Source organism: Ceratotherium simum, chromosome 1, assembly GCF_057802395.1.
Source record: "Ceratotherium simum simum isolate JZ-2026a chromosome 1, ASM5780239v1, whole genome shotgun sequence".
In the NCBI taxonomy this organism is placed as follows: Eukaryota; Metazoa; Chordata; class Mammalia; order Perissodactyla; family Rhinocerotidae; genus Ceratotherium; species Ceratotherium simum.
The window spans coordinates 59,916,789-59,934,388 of record NC_141900.1 but is presented as its reverse complement, the minus strand read 5'-3'; positions in this window follow the sequence as shown (position 1 = coordinate 59,934,388).

The window sequence follows — 17,600 nt, the reverse complement described above, 5'->3', positions numbered from 1 at the left end:
GGTGGGGATGCCTCCTCAGAGGCAGTCCATGTTTAATTATCCCCTTATGAGGTGCCTCTAAGACTTTTATAGCCCAGAGCAATGCACTAAGGTAAGATTCAGGTTGGGAGAGAGATAAGTCTGTCTTCTGTGGGAGGTGGGAGAAGGGTGAAGGTGCAAAGGGAGGTATTGACAGGCCTTGGGAGGAGGGCTCTAGGGAAAGGGACGTGTGGAAGTTGAGATCTGGAAATTGATTGCATTAAAACTATCCAATCACCATGTGTTTTTGGAGAGTCCTCATGTACCCTAGGAGTATGAGTACCCAGTTTGAAGTCTGCTGCTCTAAACCTTTTTTAGAAGAGAAGTGCATGTGTTACAAAGATACAAGATACAACATAGCCTTACCGGTGGTGAGACACTCAAATAGCAACAGGCATTCCAGAAACTTAGTAGGACAAAGGGAATTACTTTGTTAATACTTCCCATTATTGGAACATCTCATATTCCAAGGCGTAATTCTCCTATTTTGATACAGAATTTTTAGAGATGAAAAAGCCTATAAATCACAAAATTATAAAGCTAGAATGGTGGGGTGAGTAAAGAGTAGTGAGATTATTTTACATTTTTTGCCTCTGTCTAAGGAGCATAAGGCATCTTCTGATTTAATGTTTCCACTGAAGGTTCTAAATTATCATATCGCAGTAAGTGAAAACTTAAAGTAATAGCAAATGTCAGAGGGTTTGAAAGCATGCAAAAATGGTGCCCCACTTTGAGAATACCAATTGAACAAAAATCTAAACTTCATAATAGATAAACTAATATTTAAAGGAGTGCTTCAAAGGACATCCTTCAGTATTATTTTATGTTAAATATGTTTTCATTTTACAATTCTTTCCCACGAAGCATACCTTTCTCTATTGTTCTCCAGGAATTGTAAAAACATCCAAAAAGAGAGACCTGGCCATGAAGAAGAGTCAAATCTCTACCAGTAGTGGATGTTTGTTGCTTTTGTTCTCTCAGCATTTCTGTCTTTCATCTTCAGGTACTATTTCCCATTTCCTTTGGAATATTCTACTTCCCTCACTCCATGCAGTTCTGGGCTGCCACTCACACTTCCCCCATCATAGAAGTTGGCATATGTTAGAGATCTAGTCAGTCATACTGTTCCATCCTCCTGACCACACACTGGCCCAGTGGTAGGCACATGACCTAAGCTGGGCCAATTAGAGTCCTTCCCTGGAATATTTATATGAAATTGGGAACACTTCAATGAAGTTGTGCAAACACAAAAATGCTGAGTTTTATTGAATTTCTTGTGGAACATGATAAAGAATGGAGTTTTTCCATTGGGGTCTAATGTGGAACAGAACCTAGCAGGCCATGTGGATACAATGGACAGCAAAAGAAAGAAAGACACAAATAAGGACACATAAATTACAAAAAGGGCTTGAGCTTCCCCAGGCCCTGGACTGGTATTCAAAGATTTACCTGCGTCACTAAATCCGAGACAGGGAGGCCCCCAGTGACATAGGGATGACAGAGTCTAAAAACCAGAGGTCAACAAGTAGAAGTTGCTGGGACAGATGCAACAGGAAGGTCCTGTTATACAACTTTTAGGCAAGCAGAATGCCCATGGGCTTGTTTGCATTGATGGAATTTCCTGTGCTGAAAGGAACTGTGTGTGAAAGGGTAGAGGGATGCTAGGTTTGTAGAGGAGATGTAAGCTGGTTCACTATAAAGCTTTGCATGACTTGGGGCAAGCCGGGGTTGGGGTGTGTGTGTGCATAGGGGTACTGAGGCAGCTGCAATGCCTGTGTTTCAATAGCACCACCATGTGGCTGTGACACCAGCAACAGCCTAGCCCTAGCCCAATATGCCACCTTGATCGACCAGCTGAATTTCTAGTTTTCTCTTCTGGAGGTGACTATGTAAGGCTAATTCCCCAGTCCCCAAGACGTATGGATTTATTATGGTGGGAGATGGGGAATGGTCAGAGAGCAGGGATTGCAGAAAAGAATGATGTTTTCATGATATCAGACAAGCATTATTTGGATTAAAAGAATAGATGGGTCCTCATTTTGATCCCCAGGTCAGAGAAGTGGGGTTTACAGGTAGTGGTATACTGGAGTTGGCTTGCGCCAGCTTGTGAGAGCTGATTGTTAACTTTTCAGGAATTTTGCAAGCTGGTTGTTAAGCAAAGCTGTTATGAAAAATTGACTACATATGTCAGACTTAATGACAATAGATTTATTAGGAAAAGAGTTAGCAGATTGGGATGCAACTCCATTCGTCAAATAATAGTTCAATTGCAACCATATGTTGGCTACAGATACAAAAGTTTGGCAAAAGTCAACAAATGCATTCTGTAAGAATATACATATATATATATATACATACACACACACTTTTTTACCCTGAAGAGTTGGCTGTTAAATATTTACTAGCACACCACTGCTTATAGGTTATATGTTTATAATGAATTGCTAGTAATAACAAAATATGAATAATACATACTTTCACTCCACTCACAACCGCTTAGTTCCAGACTAATATAACTCCATCCTGAGTCATACTCCATCAATGCTACAAAAAGTTCAGGATGTCACAATGCTTAATAGGAATACCCATTCAGTTGTTTCCTTAAATGCTTTGGTGATAAACAGACAAGTAAATTCCTATGACATCTATGGTGATACTTTAAAACCATCTTGAAGGACTAAGTGCCTAATATTTCTGGAAGGTGACATTTTATTCCCATCCATATAGTTCAACTTTATATAATTATATAAGCAATTAGATCTCACTAATTATATAAGCATTAGATCTACTTTTTCTATGAAAAAGTAGACAGATGAATTCTTGTGCATGATAACAACCAACACTATTATTTTGAGATTCTAAAAAATAAGAAGGACTAGGGAGAGGCTTCCCACTTGAATGGCAAACTGCACACGTTTGATCTGGATGTAATTAAAATGATAGTAAAGGAACAAAATCAAAAAAGGAAATAAAATCACAAGAATGAAGAGAATAGGATGAAAGTCACCAACAGATGAAAGAGCTTTTTAAATTTATGGAAGTCAGAAAAGAGATGCAACCACGTGATGGATTAAACACAGGGAAGGAAGCTACAATCCAGATACAATCACGAGGGACTGCAGGGGCAGCAGGAGTGAATTTGTGCAGTAGAACCTCAGAGATGTTCTGGCGTTGGAAACTTGGAGTTGACTGTCAAATAAGCAATAGAAGAAGATAAGGATATTCAAGGACTCAGAAACTCCCAGTAACGTGAGGTTACCTCACGTACTTGAAAAAAAACAAGTGGGAGGGAAATCAGAAAGAAAATGTCCCGGAATACGGAAAACATAGAACTAACCCAGGGTTGAAAACAGAACAGAAACTGTTTAGAACAGAAATCCCAAATGACTGCTTGTGCTGTAGGCCTAGAAATGTCTTTCCAGATTAAAACAAGAAGTCGGTGGGCACCAAAAGTAATGTCTGTAATAAGAAAGGAATAAATTCCATGCTGTAGATAGAACAAATAAGGTGTTGGAAGATATTTGAATATGGTGAAGAAAGCATGTTCCTTTATTTAGGGGGAAAAAAAAGAAAGGGAAAACGAAAAAAACTGAAATAAAGTTGTGGTCCAAATACTAATCAATCTAAAATACAGTATAATTTTGAGCAGGTGGTAGAGTATAAAGTAAAACAATCTATTTGACTCTGATGTCAAAAAATGTATGCATTTTATATTTTAACAGTCACTGCCAAAATCCCTTCTATTGATTCTGGTTTTATTGATTTTGGCAATAACTGTTAAAACATAAAATGTACACACTTTTTGATCCAGATATTCCACTTCTAGGAATTTCTCCTCAGATTTACACTCACATCTTTGTTTAAATACATAAATTTAAGGTTGTTAATTTCATCATTATTTATAATGGCAAAAAATAGAATTGCTTAAATAAATTTTGGTACATCCATACAATAGAATAGCATGCAGCCTTTAAAAAGAATGAGATAAATCTATACGTATGATTTGAAATGACCTCCAAGATTTATAAAGAACAAAAAGCAAAAAAAAAAAAAAAAAAAAAAAGCAAGATGTTAGAACATTGTGTGTATTGTGCTTCTATTTGAGTATAGAAACAAGGACACACATGTGTGAAACTTACTTTGTAGTTGACTCTGGAGAGGTGGATGATGTCTGAAATGAGATGGACGTTTATTTGATTGTCCTTTTATACTGTTTGAATGTTACCATATGCTTGTAAAAAACTTTTTAAAGCTTTAAAATATTTTTAAAATGAAATAAAATTAAAACTATCTCACCTTTTCAGGGGGATACTTTTGCCTGAAAGTAACAGAGAAAAAGACTCCATTTAGTTTTTATTGGCTCAGGTAACTGGGAATTCATTGGTCCACATAATAGAAGTCCAGAGCAGGGCAGGCTGCATGTTCAGTCTAGTCCAGCCTGCCTAGACTGTTATTTCTCTGGATTCATCCTTACACTGGCTTTTCTCATGGCAAAATGCTGCCTTCACATCTGTTGTCCTCAATGTCCAGAGAAAGAGAGAGTATTTCTTCCTGCGATTCTCTTGTAACAACACAGAAAACTCTTTCTCAGAAGATTCTGCACGTCTCTTCTCATTTCTTAACAGCCCAAACCGGTTTACATGTTGTTGCTGAACCAGTCCCTGGGGCCAGAGGAATGTCATGTGAAGATCAGCTTAGGTCTGGATTCCAGCACCAGTCGCTAAGCAAGAGAGATGGCATTACCCTTAACTCAAAACAGCCTTTCTCTGGAGCTGGGTGTGACAGTTTCCCCTGACGTACATGAGAAGAGTCATACTGGTACCTGAATTAGGATACTGTTATGAAGAGGAGAGAGGGAAATGGAAATGGCTGCCTCGCAGGCAATCAACAAGCACCATCACTCTCAACCTAATCTTTCTCAATACTGTTATGAAAACCTTTTCACTGTTGCCTTCACAAAATTATCCTAGTTCATAAAATTACTGTCAAAGAAAACTAATTTCTCATCTGCAGCAATAAACAGAGTAAAGCCTGACAATAATGATCATGATATGTCCTTTGAAAAGATATAATTTATAGGAAGCTCTCCCATTTGATATAGACTAGGTCTTTTGTTAGATTATCTTATTACTTAGAATGCAACCATTGGGGAACTAGGACTATATCCTTCAAGAATGTCAGGTTGGAGAGAATACAGAATAATGATTGTTGTGATGAATGTATAATCATTATAAACTCCAAAGTGAAATTCATTAGGTTCAACTCTCTCACTAATGATTGGCTACAAAGAAACAATGTAAAGGTTACAGAAAGAAGCCCACAAAAAGCCTGACAAATAAGCAACAGAATATTTCCTTGCTAACAATAGGATCAAGTTAAAATTACTATGGACATTCTGTCTCTCTCAGATCCAGCCCAATTTAGAGTAAATATTGGTACTCTCAAGGGAAGGAACAGCAATTCTGAACATTCTACTTTATCTATTTTTCATAGTATGCCCAGCAAAAGATGATATTCCTGAAGGACTGCATAATGAAGTAAAGCTGAAAATTTCAGTGCCACCTACAAAACAATCATTGTTTGGCCAAATTTCAGACTTCAGAATCCAATCATTTAGGTCTCAAAAAGACTGAATTTTTTCCTGGACTGCATGGAATTCTTCTAGGTGGATTGCTTGAGTGGTAACTGAAGTGAGTAATGGAGAATTACTTGGAGTAAAACCCATAATTGTAGTGGGTATTTTAAATACTGGTTGAATGGACTTATAGAAAAATTCCATAGTGTGAAGTTTGCTCTATTAAGAGCAATTGCAATATTAAGAAGATGGCCTAAATCTGAAACATTCTAGTACTTGGTCCATGGATTCTTGGCCATGAGTTTAGGGTGATAGGAAACAGACTTGGACCTGCAGTTGAAATGCCTTATAGGTATGGGTTACCAGTATGGGGACTCTCAAGGGTTCTGTAGGAGAGGAACCTGTTTGGTGGTCTGTACCATTCCACCACGTTTTGCAGGTGCCTGGTTGCAGGTGCATCTTCCAGGTGCATGATTGAGTGTCCAGTGCCAAGTGTGAGCAGGCACAGGTGATACATAAACTATCTTCATCAATAGCCCTATTACCCCAAGATAGACCCAGAGAAAAAGGAAGGTTTATGATCAAAGTGCATGACATGTCCTCTAGCAGGCTTAGGGGGCAGGAAAAGGAATAATAAATAACAGCTCCTTGGGAATCACTGACTTATCTTTTGGCCAAGAATATCCTTTGTATTTTTCTGACTAATGAAAAAGTTATGTTGCATCTGGGACTATTAGAGTCCCTAATGAGTCAAATTAGTTCTTTTGAAGGAGCCCCAGCGGCCCTCTCAGTTTGCATCCTGGCACAGCGGAAAGGCCTGGATCCAAGCTTTGTCTGTGGGGACATGTAACTGGCTGTAGTTGCATGAGAGGCCTTCCTTAACTCCCAGTTCACACTACTAACTGTCAGGGTATCCCCAGAGCTCTGGCAAGCACGGACAGATGTAGAAACAGCTGGCTGTATGTTGTGGGAATACTATCCACAGACGTCAGCCTCTGCCACAAATGTACTCTGAAAGGTTGCTTGGGTCTGTGTCAAACACTGTAGAGATGTCAGACTTTGGCTAGCACCAAAGAAGCAGGGACAGTGGAAAAACTGAGGCCTAGAAAATTGGCATGGCACTGGCTTTCCAAGACAAGTATTCGCCTCAATGACCAGTCTCAGGCTTTCTTCCCTGAGGTATCCTTGCCATGTCGTGAGGGCATCTGGAGAGCATTTGCCAGTCTTGAATCTATACCTTTAACAGCTGATTCAGCCATGTACCACGAGGGGAACCCTCAGGCACACAGCAGCATTTGGGATCAACCACCTCTGATCGAAACCCTCAGAGGGCTTTACTTCAATCAGATTCTTGCTTGATTTCCCATTTTTGGTTTTCTTTCTCATTCACTGTCTAGCTGCAGATCTTTGGACTTCACAATTATGTCTGGAAGCTCCAGGCTCAGACTCTTGACTCTCCCTCAGGAACTTTGCCTTAGACCTGTTCTATCTGACCTCCTTTATTTGTACTTCCTCAGGCATTCAAAAAAGAGTTAACACAGCAGACCGACTGCTAGCCTTTGAAAGATCTCCTTGTAAGATTGGCCCTTGGCTGGTGCCTCGGAACTTGGATTTCGGAAGGGTTCTCATTGCCCAAACTGATAAGAATGGTTCACTGTACCTAAACTGTTTGTACCAACAATGTGGTTTATGCTGAACACCTGCTTTCCTTCTGGAGTCTGGAATTTTGTGCTAGGCAGAGGATGCCTATATGATTAGCCCCAGTAAAACGTTTGGGCACTGAGTCTCTAATGAGCTTCCCTGGTAGACAACATTTTGCATGTATCATCACAACTCATTGCTGGGGAATTAAGTGTGTCCTGTGTGACTCCCTTGAGAGAGGATTCTTAGATGTTTGTGCTTGGTTTCCTCCAGACTTTGCCCCACGTGCCTCTTACCTTTGCTGATTTTGCTTTGTATCTTTTTGCTGTAATGAATCATAGCCATGAATATGACTATATGCTGAGTCCTGAGTCCTTCTAGCAAATCTCTAAACCTGGGGGTGGTCTTGGGGACCCTTGACACATGAGGTAATATATAGTACCTGCTGGAGGAAGACTTGAATGTGAATAATTTTTGGTGTGATTTTCTTTCTTAAAGAGTTAGGAATTGGAACCCCTGGAGACACCTGACATTTCAGAATGTGGTTGGGAGACCCAAAGCACTAAAGCTGAGGCTAATAGTATGTGGAAAATTGGCAGGTGATGTAGACTTCTAAAAGTGCACCTGTTAGCAAGGGTTACATAGAGTACACTCAAGAGAGGTCAGTGGAGGAAGGCGAAGGAAGGTTTGGAGGATTCAACATGGCAGAAAGACACACAAACCAGAGGCAGGACCCTCCTAAAACAGAATCCAAAGCCACGTTCCAAAAAAAGGAATAGAAAGACAAGGGCTAGTCTTGTCTCAGTTGCACTGACAGAGTAGGTTAAAACCAGGAAGTTTGTTGATTAAAAAGAAAAAAACTACATCAGCACAAGGAAAAACTCCTTTCTTAAGAAACATTGTTCTTGAAAAAGCTGCAGTCAGGAATTATTTTAGGGACAAAATGTTCACAAATAGAAGAGTGAAAAAGGATAGAGGGAGTTATTGAGAAGTATTTTCATTTTTCTACCCTAGAAAATGCAAGTTGTTTGTGTACTTCTATAGATAGGGTGGATTAGGTTTAGAACTGAATATTTTTTAACTACCAAATATTGAAAAATATACTAAACAAAGCCCTACTAGGTCTCTTTAGTTTTGCTGTCTCACCAGAAACCAGGGTTTAATTTCCCAATGAGAAGGCAGCCTCTGATTTTTTGAGAGACATAACGTGAGCATGGACTTTGGAATCAGATATCTAGTTTTGAGTTCCAGGTCTAGTTACTAGCATGTGATCTTGAAGAAATTAATAACCTCTTTATGCCTTGATCATCTCATTTTAAAATGCAGATAATTATAATTACTTCATAGGGTTGCTGAAAGGACTATCTGAATTAATCCATGTAAAGAACTTATAGTGCCTGGCATAGTATATGCTCAAGAAATGGTAGATATTATTATTATTATTGTTACAAGACTTGATTCCTGTGCTCTTAGAAAGTGAATTCATAAGATGTTCTAAATACTTGAGGGCTATAATGATATGCCCGGATAACTTGTAAATGAGATAAATAAAACATCTAAGAATTTAGCCATGAAACGAACAAAAAATGGATCACCTAAAGGATAGCTTGAAGGCTCAGAAAATTTCAGTGTAACCAGTTTTAAGTTATTATCATATCTTAAGAATGTGTCAATCAAAAAAAGCTGTTGTTCATCTGTGGGAGGATAGAACAGTAGTTCCAGGCCTTTAGGTTTTGTTACTCAGTTAAAAAAAAAAATTGGAAGACCTGATGAAGTGCTGCCAACTTTCCAATTTACCAAAAACACGGGCATGAAAAAGATTCAACAGTCTGCTACCACCATTATGTCATAGAAAAGATGCTTTACTACCAAAAAAATAATAAACAGCATATTCTCAGTCGTTCCCAGAAAGTCTACTAATCTAGGGAGGTGTTTTTTCTTTTCTTCCAAAACAGGTGAAAATCTGATTAAAGACAAGCAAGACTCTCTTGGACCAGCCCTTGGGATAAGAAAAGAAGAGTCACAGAGGCAAACATTGGCAGTGCCCGTTGTTCAGGGAAAAGGAAGACTTACCGTCTGCCTTTGACCTATTCCTGGTCCCAGTTGCAACACCCTTTCTAATGTGAAGATAAACAGGAGATTTAGGCATTTGATTTTGAGTACTTCTTGTCACTACAGTCACAAAAGTGAAAGGACATTCACTAGACATTTGATTCCTCTGTTTCTCCTTGTTTTGATTTCATGCTCATGAAGCAAGCTTCGAAGTTCCATATAGGTCTGCCTATAGGGAGAGAATGAGTTGACTACATGAACTTCAAAAATTTCTGGCAAGTCACTGAAATGGCTTCTGATGATTTAGCTTTCCACGTAGCTTTATCATAGGGGAGAGAATGAGCTAATTATGCCTACAGGGTTATTGCTGTTTTATTTCTCCTAGTAAATTAACAAATTTGCTTTCAGGTGTCAATTTTGGTCTCTTGTGCTTTTTAGACTTGTGTCAGTCTCTCAGGGCCTGATCACTCCTAGACACTGATAAAATGAAATTTCTAGGCTGTGGAAGCAGCTGGTTTTCTCGTAGATAATACCACACATGCATTGTTCCATTTTCGGAATTATGTCTCTCTACTGATGTTTACAAGGAACATCTAAAGAATGGTAATGGCTTTATTAGTCAAGGAACAAGCTAAGCTGCTACAATAAAGAGACCCCAGAATGTAGTGACTTAAATAATCTAGGGTAAGAGGTCCAGGACTGGCCTGATGGTCCTGCTCCACAAGAGCCGAGGCCCAGGTTTCACTTAGAGACCCAGGTTTTTTCCATCTTATCCTTTCACCATCTCCTTGGGTGTTGTCTTCATCCACATGGCTGAAACTGCCTCCCTCCTCGTCCTGGGGAAGGGGAAAGAAAATGTCCAGGATAATGGTGTCCAGCTTTAAGGAAAGACCTGGAAGTGGCACACATCACTTCTGTTCATATCCCGATGGCTCAAATTTAGTCACATTGCCATATCCAGCTACAAAGGAGACTGGAAGTATTCTGCTCAGTGTCATGGCCTATGACCAAAAATATATAAAACTCTTCGATTTCTTTGAATAATTTGTCTGAACTTGTAAATGATCCCTGTGAAACTGGTTCTAACCATTAATTTGTGAAAACTTTATATTCTCAGGACACACTATGGGCATGTGGCTTAGTTTTTAAAAATTAGCTCTAAGTTGTTCCTTTTTATTTTTATTTTTTTGCTGAGGAAGAGTCACCCTAAGCTAACATCTGTTGCCAATCCTCCTCTTTTTTTGCTTGAGGAAGATTATCCCTGAGCTAACATCTGTGCCAATCTTCCTCTATTTTGTAGGTGGGTAACTGCCAAAGCACGGCTTGAAGAGTGGTGTAGGTCCATGCCTGGGATCCAAACCCACAAACCCGGGCCGCCAAAGTGGAGCACACAGAACTTTAACCACTTGGTCACGGGGCTGGGGCTTGGGCCAGCCCCCAAGTTGTTCCTTTTTAAAACTCTTTTACATTGCAAAATATACCTACCAAAAAAGTGTTTGAGATATAAATATATTTTTAATAATAACCTTATCATTATTTAGAAATAATAATAAAATGAACCCCAGTATCTATCACGAAGCTTAAGAAATAGAACTCTGCTAATAGTTTTGCAGGTTCCCATGTGCCTCTCCCCAACCATTCCTGCCTCCCCTTCCTCCCAATCAGAGGTAGCCTCTATACTGAAATCTGTTAATCATTCCCTTGCTTTAATATAGTTTTACATGTGTATGTATTCATAAAAAGAAATACTTTTTGTTCTTCCTCTTTTGAGCTCTATTTAAAAGTATTTATTTTTTTGTGACTTGCTCAACATTGCTTTTGAGGGTCATGCATGTTGATGAGAGCAGCTGTATTGCTTTCATTCTCACTGCTATAATGACATTCTGTTTTATGCATAAACTACAATATACGTACCTGTTCTGTTGGCTATTTGGGTTATTTCCACTTTTTTGCCATTTGGAACAATAGTGTTGTGATGTTTCCTGCAGAGGGCTCCTAAAGAACATATGGATGCTTTTCTCTAAGCTAAATATTCAAGAGTGGAATTATCGAGTTTGTGCAACTTTACTATGTAATGTCAAGTAATTTTCCAGTGTCATTGACCAAATTTGCCCTCCTCCTAGTTGTGTAAGAAAGTTCCTGTTGTTCCATTTCTTCATTGTGATTTTAATGCACTGTGATTTAATGCATTCCATGATTATTAATGAAATGCCTGTTTATATCTTTTACCTATTTTTTCTTTTTTCTAATATGTTGCATGTTGTTATATGTTTATATGTTTCATGTTGATTTGTGGAATTTTTAAAAATATATTCTGGATACTGACCCTTTGATGGTTTTGTGTGTTGCAAATGTCTTCTCCCAGTGACTTGTTTTTTCTCTTTCTTTTTAGTCTTTTGATGAACAGATGTTTTTAATTATAATGCTGTTGAATATATTAATACTTTTCTTTATTGTTTGTGCTTTTGTGACTCGTTTAAAAATTCTTCCTTATCTCAAAGTCATAAAGATATTCTTCCATATTTTCTTCTAATAGCTTTAAAGTTTTGCCTTCCATATATAAGTCTGGTTTTTCTGGGCTTGATTTTTATATATGGTCGGTAGGGAGGGTGAAGAAAAGCAGACAGAAGAAAAAACATCCATAATCCTACTTTTTTTCAATGCATATATGTATACATTTAATACAATACAAAATTACAAAATATTGTAAGAACAATTTTGTACCCTGAGTTTTTTCACTTAACATATTATGAGAATTTTCCTATACAACTAAAAATTCTTAGGAAACAATATTATAAATGTTTTCATAAATGTTCATAGATGTATCAGTTAGAATTCGGTTTGTCTGTGAGTGATCAAAACCCCAAAATAACAGTGACTTAAACAAGATAGAAGTTCATTTCCGTCTCCTGTATAAGTCTGGAGGTGGGTGACAGCTTGGCTCCATGCAATACTTGAGTATCCTTGGGCACTCCTTTTATCTCTTTGCTCTGTCACTCTTCAAGCATGGCCCTCGTGCTCATGGTCTAAGATAGCATGCCAGCTGTCACATCTAAGTCCCAATTAGCAGGATAAAGGAAGAAGGGACAAAGTGTATACCATGTGCCTCCTAAGGATGGTTTCTACTATGCTGATGTCCCAAAGGCCAGAACTAGGTTGTACTGCCACACCTAACTGCAAAAGAAGCTGGGAAATGCAGTTTTTATGCTGGCTAGCCATATTTTCAGCTAGAAATTCTACTACTCTGGAAGAAGGGAAGAACAGATATTGGAGGACAGTGTTTTGCAGTATATATGTAACAGAACGTATTTAATCTAGTCCTTCCTTTTGTACATTTTAATTGTCCCCCCTTTATAAATGGCACTTTTATGAACATATCTCTCTATATCTACGATTATGTCTTTTTGATAGATTTCTAGGGTTATAACCTTTGGGTCAAAGGATATGATTTTTAAAAGCTTTTCAAAAAAATTGGCACAATGGATAAATATATTCTCAGTGTATCCTTTGACGAAAAGTTACACAGAGATCTGCATGAAAAACATGCTTAAGAGCACCCAGAGCACTGCTGCATGTCAAGATTCTTTTCCCTCAGGGATGAATACTTGGTGCAGAATGTCGCTAATTAAACCAGGGCTTCAGCTGAACTCATTGGTCATCTCCATATCATCTAGTAATAGAAAAGAGGAACCATAAGATGACAAGACCTGGCAACTAGTTTCTCCCTCTGATTAGAACTATAAATGTACCGTTACCCATACACAGAGGGAGTCTGACTCGAAAGTAAGAGAAGAGGTGGCAGCAACTTTCCCTTTCTCTAAAATTCTTGCTGCCAAGTAGTCACCTTAGAGGCATGTGTGTTCCTGCCTTGATTCATATTTTAAAAAATTATTATCCCTCACTATGCTTGTATTTGTGGGATTGTTCCAAGTTTGTGTTGTTGCTGGAAAGAAAATCCACAGCTTCATTAACTAAGGCTCTCTATGTGTTTTCTCTCTGACTGTAGGTCTTACATGTAGAAACTGAGTGGGGAAGCATTTTTTGCAAGCTAAACAAATTAAAGAGGAAGAATCCTGGAGGTTGTTCAGTAATAACCTCCAAAGCTATCTTCCATTAGCCCTCCTCCTTCGACTCAGTCTCTCTACTGACTTTTTCCCCTTAGCATTTAAATATACTCAAATCTCTTTCCTCTCTAAAATGAAAACAAACAAACAAAAATCTCCCTTGAATTTACTTCCTGCTCATTTCTCCTTTCCTTCACAGGTCAAGTTGCTTGAAAAAGCAGACAATATTCACTATCTCCATTTCTCCATTTTGCCATTTGTCATTTTCTCCTCGATCTATTGTGGTCTGGCCCCACTATTTCACTGCAACTGCTCTCCTTTACTAAAGTCAACAATAACTCTGAGTTGCAAAAGCCCACAAAGACTTTTCTGTGCTTATCTTACCACTCACTTGATAGTAACTGGCACTGTGAAATATTCCCTCCTTGAATTTTCTCCTGCTTTGACTTCTCTAACATCACTCTGTCCTTGTTTCCCTCCTTCTCTGGACCCTCCGTCTCAGTCTTCATAAGCTCTAATTCTTCCATCCACTCCTTAGTGTGTTCTCTGGAGTTTTATCATCAACCATATGTTCCTTTATCATTCTAGAAATGTTCAGAGTGATCCCACGTACACCCATGACTTTTATTATCATCTATTAGCCTGTGACTTCCAAATATATATATCTCTAACTTAGACTCTCCATATGGCCAACTGCCCCTGGACATGTCCAATTCAAACTCAACATAACCCCAGTTCCCCATCTTGGGAAATGGCGCTTTCATCTATTCACTCACCTAAGCCAAAAACCCAGGAGTTTTTGTATTTCTTCCCTTTCAATGCTCCTTCAACTCCTGGAAGTAAATGGTAACATCACTTCTGCCTCCCAGATATCTCTCATACCTGACTCTTTTTCTCTACACTTACTGTCATTGCCAACATGATGAGTTCCTGAGCATCTCTTATGTCTTAAATAGTTTTACCTTCTATGGCTATGGTTCTCAATACTCATTATGCAGCAGAATCATTTGAAGAAATTAAAAATAAATTCAAATGCTCTATGACTCACTCCAGAAATTACTTGTGGATGAGGACTGGGCTTTGGTATTTTGAAAAAGTTCTAATGTGCATTTGGGATTGCAAACCACTGCTTTATAGTCTTTACAGATGAATCGGGCCAGACATAGAAATAATATCACTAGGAAATAGCAGAGCAGTTGAAGGCTACCAAAATTATGTCATGGGACTCTGGTAATTATATCTTTAAAAAAACCCAAATAAACAAAACAAAACCAAAAATCTCTATTCTTTTTGTTATAATTGATATATGGGATATAGAACAAAGTTGATCCACTGCATCTTCAAACACAAAAGGGCCAATGGGTTATATAAACATAAAGATGTGAATATTGGAGAATGTATGACTTGTTCAAAGGCATTCTGATGCCAATTTTTTTTTTTTTTTGAGGAAGATTGGCCCTGAGCTAACATCTGTCACCAATCTTCCTCTTTTTGCTTGAGGAAGATTCACCCTGAGCTAACATCTGTGCCAATCTTCCTCTACTTTGTATGTGGGTCGCTGCCACAGCATGGCTTGATGAGCAGTGCATAGGTCTGCACCTGGGATCCAAACCCGTGAACCCTTGCATGTCGAAGTGGAGCGTGACGAACTTAACCACTATGCCATGGGGGCTTGCCCCTTGATGCCAATTTTTTAAAGTACTGTAGTATATTTTGGGGACCAGATTTGACCTGGAGCTCCAGTCTAAAAGCCTGTCTAAAGGTGTGTTTATGTATTAATTTTCTCAGTCATGTCTGAGGTTAACAGCCATTGTTGTTGCTCTGTATCCTTTCATCCTCCTTTGTGTAAAAAAACAGTACCTACCTTTTACCCATCCCCTACTCTCAAGCTATTTGGTTTGAGTGAGAATGACTTCAGCTTAGCTGTAGAAGTGGGCCTCAATTCCACGGCTTTGGGCCCAGCAGTTGGTTCAGAGATAAACTAGAATCTGATCAGAACTAGAGTTTCTGTGAGGAAGAAACTTTCTTCTCTTTTCCAGAAGGAATAAGGTCTTTTCTGACCCAGGGATGATGTGGTACAAAAATATAAGCAGCTGCAACTATTGGTAACTGCTAGGGGAGCAACTACAATAGCGCACGGTGCTTGAAGATGAAGTCAACTCTGCAGTAGGCATTGTCGAGCAGAGACAATGACAAAGAGAACAAGCCTCTCTTAAAGCCAGGCCTGCTATGGACTTTTCAGTAACGGGAACCAATAAATTCTTTTTATTTCTTTAAGAAAATTAAATTTTTTAAATCACTTATGACACGACGATTGAATTGATATGCTGTCTTTATTAGAATTAAAATAGCTATCATTTGTAAACATCCCTATAGACTATTGTTAATTCTTCCTATTATATTAAACAACTAGCAAAAATGTAAGCATGATTCTGAATTTTTCCTTTCTCAGAAGTGATGGAAATTCAAGTCCATGATTGAGGAACAAAATTATCAAGATGAAATATAGTGAGGATTTTGTGGATTTATAACACCTTGTCACCACAGACACCATCAAAAGAAGTAAGACTTAGTATAGTTACTATCATGTCATATGAAACAGTATGTAGTACATTGCTGCATAGTATTTATGAGTACTAACATGTTTGTATGCTTTATAAAACAGAGTAAAGGAATACAATTAATTAATCTGATTAAATGTTTATGTTGAATTTACACGTTAAGGACCATATAGTAAATAAAATAACTATGGATATAAATTAGGTTGTATAATCATAATTATTGGCAGAATCAACATACATTTATTGCATGTTAATTAAATTTATTCAATAATCTTGTTTAATCCATATTTATAAGGTTAGATAATTATTGACCACCACAGTCAAAGGTAGACATATGACTGGAAAACACAAAATCCTAGGTATGCTCATTGCTACTGGAGTATCATTGCTTCTAAGCCCTCTCAGATGACAGAGCAAGGAGATATATGTGTGTGTACTAACCTGTGTATATATACATATTGATAAATATTTCTTTATGCAAACCATCTGTACTTATATTAAGCATGAGTTCATACTAATGTCTCCAACTCTAATCCATTTAAATAAATATAACAGTCTGTACTTAGATATGCTCTCAACTTGAGACACAATTCAATTATTTTATCAATGTTTTGCATTTCAAAACATTTTTGAAACTACCTGTGGCAAGACTGGTCACTGCCTATCCAAATACGTTATTCTTCTTTTTTTTTTCCCCCAGCTAAAAGACTATATTTCTAATCTTTCTTTGCAGCTAAGTATGGCTAAATGACTAAGTCCTGGCCTGTGGGAAAAGAAATTGTAGGGGAGGACTAACAGGAAGACTAATAGGGTAGGACTAATAAGACAGTCCACTGGTACATCCCTTTTCTTTAGCTTTCCCCCTTCTTTTCTCTTGCCTGGAACTCAGACAAGATGGCTGGACCACTAGCAGACATCTTGGATCATGAAGTAATCATGAGGCTAGAAGCCAATGCTAGATAGTAAAACAAAAAGAGAAGCCTGGATTTTTGATAACTCAGAGCTGCCATACTGACCCTGGTCTGCCTACATTCAGACTTCTTTTATGTGAGGGAAAAAATAGACTGCTATCATTTGGCTTTTCTCTCTCATTCAGCCAAACCTGATACTAACTAGTACAGTTTTTGACAGTGCCTTTAGATATACTTTCTTAACCAAACTAGATTATTTTCTTGACTGCTTATTTTTTTGCACCTCTTCTCTCCCCCAAAAAAGAGACTTCTTGGGGAAGATCATTTAGAATTGAGTCTTAAAGAATGGAGAGTAGACAAGGGATATTGGAACTTGTGGAGGGGGCCGGCCCTGTGGCTTTGCTGTTGGGTGCGCACACTCTACTACTGGCGGCCGGGGTTCGGATCCCGGGCGCACACCGACGCGCCGCTTGTCCGGCCATGCTGAGGCGGTGTCCCACGTGCAGCAACTGGAAGGATGAGCAACTATGACGTGCAGCTATCTACTGGGGCCTTGGGGAGAAAAAGGGAAAAAAAGGAAGAGGACTGGCATGGATGTTGGTTCACGGCTGGTCTTCCTACAAAAAAAAAAAAAAAAAAAGAACTTGTGGAAAAGAAAGGAAGAGAGAGAGAACTAACCTGGGGAGTTCAGAGGGATCTGGCAAGGGAGAGAGTATCATTCCATCATGGAGGTGAGTTTATAAGAGAAATATCTTGGGGACAGATATAAAAATGATTA